A 5,596-nucleotide genomic window follows, 5' to 3' on the forward strand; every position below is an offset into this window, starting at 1 on the left:
AGCTTTGAAATGCTCTCTTTTATTACAATTTGACACCGATGCTAGCTGCTTAGGAAGGCCCGGATAATAAAGATTTTTCGCTGACCTCAAAAAATAGGAACTTTTACGACCCTTTACGAAAACAATCTGATCAATTAAAAATGGCTTACAAAGTTTGCCAACGAGTTCTTCCGGAGAAATTCTTCCGGAAGGAAGAATGACTCCAAGACCAACGAAAACTTCCCATATATTGTGTCTGACGTTACTCATATTCAATCAACTAAAATAGTGAATATTCATGCTTGTCTCTTAATAAACGCACAACAAGCTTTAGTATGAAAAAAATAAATTTGCATTACAAGTTCCGCTACGTTATTGTATAAAGAGATCGAAATCTGAGGATGAAAACGTACGGAAAATGCGTTATACATGTACTACGCGAGCTAGCAACTACGATTCATAATAGATATATATATATTTTTTTTAAATATCTAGCGGTCCAGAGCTGGGCGTCGACCATAATTCAAAATGACAATACTCATATAGAGGTTTTATTAAGATCATTTATTTGAGGCTCATATAATAAACGACATCGCTAATATATGTAGCAGTACAAGCTATGTCTGTATAAAATTATATATACATATACAGAGCATCAGTAGAAACCTTACACGTGATGCTCGCACTCTGGTAAAGTACCAAATTTATTGACTGCGTACTATCTGCATTGAGCTAGATTAATGAGGACCCAAAACAGCTCTATCAATGCATATGTTTCTTTATTGGGAATTGTTATCACAGTGACATTTCCATGGAGTCTTCAAGTTACTACTTTCCAAGGAAATATATTCCTCACAACCATTCCCTAACCCTGACGTTTGCCAAAATATTCATTACAATCAAGACATGATTTCAAAACAAGCCTTCAATTATAACAGTCACTATTCAGAATTAATTTCTTTGACGTTTCCTTAGGGTCACTATAATACTCAGATTTTGGGCAGTGGTTATTCTTGGAGATGTCTACCAAGCTTTAAGTACTGTACTAAGTATGCCTAAGATAGAGTCTAAGATGTCTAAGATAGAGGATAACAAACTTTTCTATAAAGGAGATTGGCCTGGAAACTAGGAAGGAAGGAAGGAAGGACAAATGTTGCGAACATTTCTGCACTCTTGGCCCACGAATAAATTTCGAAAAAAACCAGTGCAGACGATACAATACACGAAGGTGCATCAAAGGAGCGTTCTTAATGACAATCGGCCGTAGGCCTTTTCTCGTCTCCTTAAGGACTATTTATTTCAATACGAAATATCTTTTTTTGCAGGCAAGTCCTTGACTAAGACGAGTCCAGTGTATGGATCTATGAGTTCAGTGGGATTCAATACGAAAGTCCAAATGAACTACAGCAGCTTGTTTACTTTCATTGATGCAAAAAATATGCTAGATTTACAAAAGTTAAAAGTTACAGAGAATTCTGGCTTATCAGCAAACTTGTTGTTTGTGATTATACGCCTGAGGGAGCACGGTCATTGATATAAATTACATGCGCTTTGTTTCTGCGCCAGGCCTTCTTAGCCGGCAGGTCGTTGCGTCATTCTGAAAGTTTCGGTATTATCGCCCTTTTTAATGACCTCCGGTAGATAAAGCGTGTGTAAACTGCAGCTACCGAATTAGACGTATGACCGTGTACGAACCATTCGATAGTGAAACGTAAACGAATTGAGAAAAGCCGGCATTACGTCCCAGATATATACTTAAGGAACTGCGAATGGGGTAAATCTTGTAAGACGTTTGGAAACAGCTTCAATGAACTTGTGTACAGAGCGTAAAGGCTAGGACGATTATTGGCAAGGATAGCGCCCACATAATTTGCTGCCTCAGTCCGGATTGACACAATAAGTTACTTCGATATCTAAGTAAATTATTTCGACTTTCAGTTTTCGTTCTCGAAGAACGTCCTCGTTAAAAAGCACGCCTGTGATAGGTATAATCGGCACTAGCGCTTCCAGAGTCCCACATTCACGATGAATAGTCAATCCCTTGATTAGAATAAGGGGGGCAATTTCGTTATGGGCTGTTGCATAATGGTAATATCGACTACGATCTAATAGCAGTTTTAACTAGAAGTTTTAACTCTAGACAGTCACCGTAAGAAACAAGCACTGCTATCGCGGTCCATGCAGTAGCTATTTGCCGAGTCTTCTATTCAGTAGGTGGACAGGTTCTTCTGTAAATATAATAGTTCTGCTCTTAGCAGTACGGTGTTTCGGTGTCTGTCGCTCGTTCAAGAAATTGGCAGTCGATACATCGAAATGTTAGGTGTACTTTGTTACAGAAGCGGCTAGCTTTCGCATGAAAACTATTAAAGACTGGAATTAAGATCAGCTATCCAAATTTTTTCTTTTAAACCAAAATAGCTCGATTTCGACGATTCTCAATGATGAAGTCATGTGTTGAAGTTCTAATGAAAGTCTAACATATTGACGGTTTTGTATTATTTTCTGTAATACTTTTCCTGTTTCAGCAGGGGGCTATTTCTTCGTAGGTGACCTATATTCTTGAGAGTTCAAATGGAACGCAAAAGTGTCGTCAACACATTAATTCGTATTCGCGTATGGATATCCACTTCAAATCGATAGAGGCCTAAACTGTAACGTCTTATCGGCCTAAAAACACTTTGCAAAAGAGCCCTATGATATAATAAGCTTCGATAGAGCTGAAATCTATGAACCGGGCCTACAAAATTAATCGCCAAAAACTATACCGGTGACGCTCTGCGATAGAATATTTTCGGCATCACAATGGAACGCTGTTAATGTCATACATGATAGTTCCACACCTGTTATAAAGGATCCGATGCCATTTATACCTTACGTACTTGCTAGTCGAAGTTTCGAATCTATATACATATATTTTTTTTTTCAGTCAGGCCCTAAGCAGTACCGGAATGGAGCCAAGGGCCAGTTAGATAGGGCTTGTTGAGATGCTTATTGGACGCGTGCAATAAAGATACTAACATACTGGATCGACATAAAAAGTTCGTCAATTTTTAGAAGATAGATAATATGTTTATTAGAATACTAACGAAATAGACCGAGAAGTTATTAGATTAGAGGCCAAACGACTCGCATTATTAACCACCATCCGACCTTCTTTTGATAGACTGTAAATATTCATGAACTTGTCGATCAAGACTAAAAAATAATTCTTCTTTTCTCCACCGCTATTTATATGCACCACGTGCTCCAGTGCGAAGATTCTCAGCCTTCTTCAATGCTCGAAGGACTTCCGACAACTTACAATATTGCGCAAGACAATAACTACATCCGAACCCGTCCTCTAATACGAATATCATACATATCATGGTCAATATAAATTCTATCACAATTAACGAGTACACGCGGTTAATGCTTGCAAGTTAGCGTACAGCGTCGGGCGGGAACTTTAGTAAAAGGTTACAGTGATCAATCTCTTTAAATGTACGTCGATTCCTATGATGTTGCCAATTCCATAAGAGCCGTTTGGCCAAATGGATATAAATATCAGCGGATCAACAATAAAAATTGAATAATCGTGAAATGGCTGAGGAACCAATCGAGCATTTACAACAGCGGGAAACACTTCTACAACAACGGAAAAAGAAATATCGCTACCAGAAATAAATGCCATCTGGTTATCAGTAAAATGGCGTTCCTCTGGCAAATCCGTTGCAAAGAGCTGACAATCGAAAAATCTCGGCAGGTGGCTTTAGCGGTCGAAATAGCAACTGTGAGCGCCTTTTTCGTATAGCTGGGAGAACTGTGGGCAGGGCATAGGAAAGCGGGACCTGGGGCTAGGACGTTTTCTTGTTGGTCGATTAGTCTCCATTAATTCTGCATAATAATTAATAAGATATATTCAAGGTTGCGAGTTCAGACATTTTTGATTGGGTAACAATCGTTTTATCTATTGCTGCTATAAAACAAGCATGTTGTCGTTGATATACGTATCGACGGTTCAATTTCTGCGGCAACGTTGAGATTATGTTACACATCATATATGGCATATGCAAAGTCTTGGTATAAAGATATATACTTTTTCGTGGTAAATACATTGGTAGGCTTCTTCTGATGAGCAAATAGAAGAACCTTGTGGGGCAGGCCCCTGAAATCATAAACTTACTGGCCAAGCTTCGATTTTACTAATGCGCACGATTGGACGCTGTTTGGATTGGCTGTCTATTTGGTTTACTGTTTTTTTTTTTATACTCCGTGCGATTTGCGCCGTTTCTCTCGTGACACTTAGCTTTAAAATCGACGTACAATTTTCATTACCGATCTCCGGCTCCTGTTTTATCTTAGCGTAGGTAAATTGACTACGGCTTTTTTGTCCGTTATTGGAGGTAGTAAGCTGGCAATTGGATGCGTTTCCGACAAAGTATCAACTCACTAAAATTCAAAAGTAGATCTGGGTTTTTACTTTAGCCGAACCACACTCAGTGAGATATTTTGGAATACTTTGAAAATTGTTTATGTTTATTGAAAATCTTTTACATACGGGATACAAGCGACTATTTTGGCTGTATCCTCGATAAAACGATTACAGTATTTCTTTATGACTGTGTCCGTATATGAGTTTGAAGATTAAATTTAAATGTCGTCGTAAAATTATTTGCCGTCATAGAGATGGATGATTCTTGCCCAAACATAATAGCTAATCGATCTTCCCTCCATAGCGCTGATCCATAAGAGTTACGTTAATTAACGTCAGAACAGGCACTGAAAGCTAACGCGGCCTTCACACACTCATTCACACGTTTCTTATTTGATTTTCAGGCCTCTATCACGTGATGATAGGCTTCGTGTATCCTTGGTAATCTACTATTTGCATTGGAAATAAGGAGATGGACGTATCCTTCCAAATGGAGTGTATCAATTGTGACGCAATATTCTTGTTCTATATACGTAGCTTTTATAACCTATATGCCTAGGTGACCGTACAGGACCAAAGTTTACAGGCTAACAATCTCCAGGGTTCAATATTGCCACCTCTTGTCTATATATATATATATATATATATAGAATGAATGATTTATGACTTAACAATGATTTTTACATTACTTACCTTTTAATAATTGAAGATCAAGAGTCAAATAAAATATCTGCGCTCTAATTAATCCAATACCAGTCACAATGTCCAGCTTGGATGAAAAAACAATTATTATGGGACGTATTGCTCAGAATACAGCGTATTTATTTGACGGTAAATAGCCGCCTTCTATTCCTACAGAATATGCCACATACGAACTTCATAATTGTACAAATTGATTAATGAATGGCTACTCCTCTAAAATTCAGTAACCAAAACACCCTCATCTAACTATTTCTCATCTACTGCAAACCTTTTACGCCAAAAACTCTAGGCACTTGGATTTAAAAAAAAAAAAAGCCAAAGTAAACACGTCCGGCAGCGTGTTTTGTTCAGCGTAGCGGCATCTTTACATGGATGCTGCTGCCGCTCGTGACTTTGACGCGAGCGATACAAAGGGCGCGGGCTATTTTTCGGTCTGGCGCGAAGGTACTGGTATAACGTCACTCCTGTGATGGTTACCCTCATAACCCGCTCAGTTCCGCAGCA

This window comes from Varroa destructor, unplaced genomic scaffold, assembly GCF_002443255.2.
Source record: "Varroa destructor unplaced genomic scaffold, Vdes_3.0 BEIS01000006.1, whole genome shotgun sequence".
NCBI classification, from domain to species: domain Eukaryota; kingdom Metazoa; phylum Arthropoda; class Arachnida; order Mesostigmata; family Varroidae; genus Varroa; species Varroa destructor.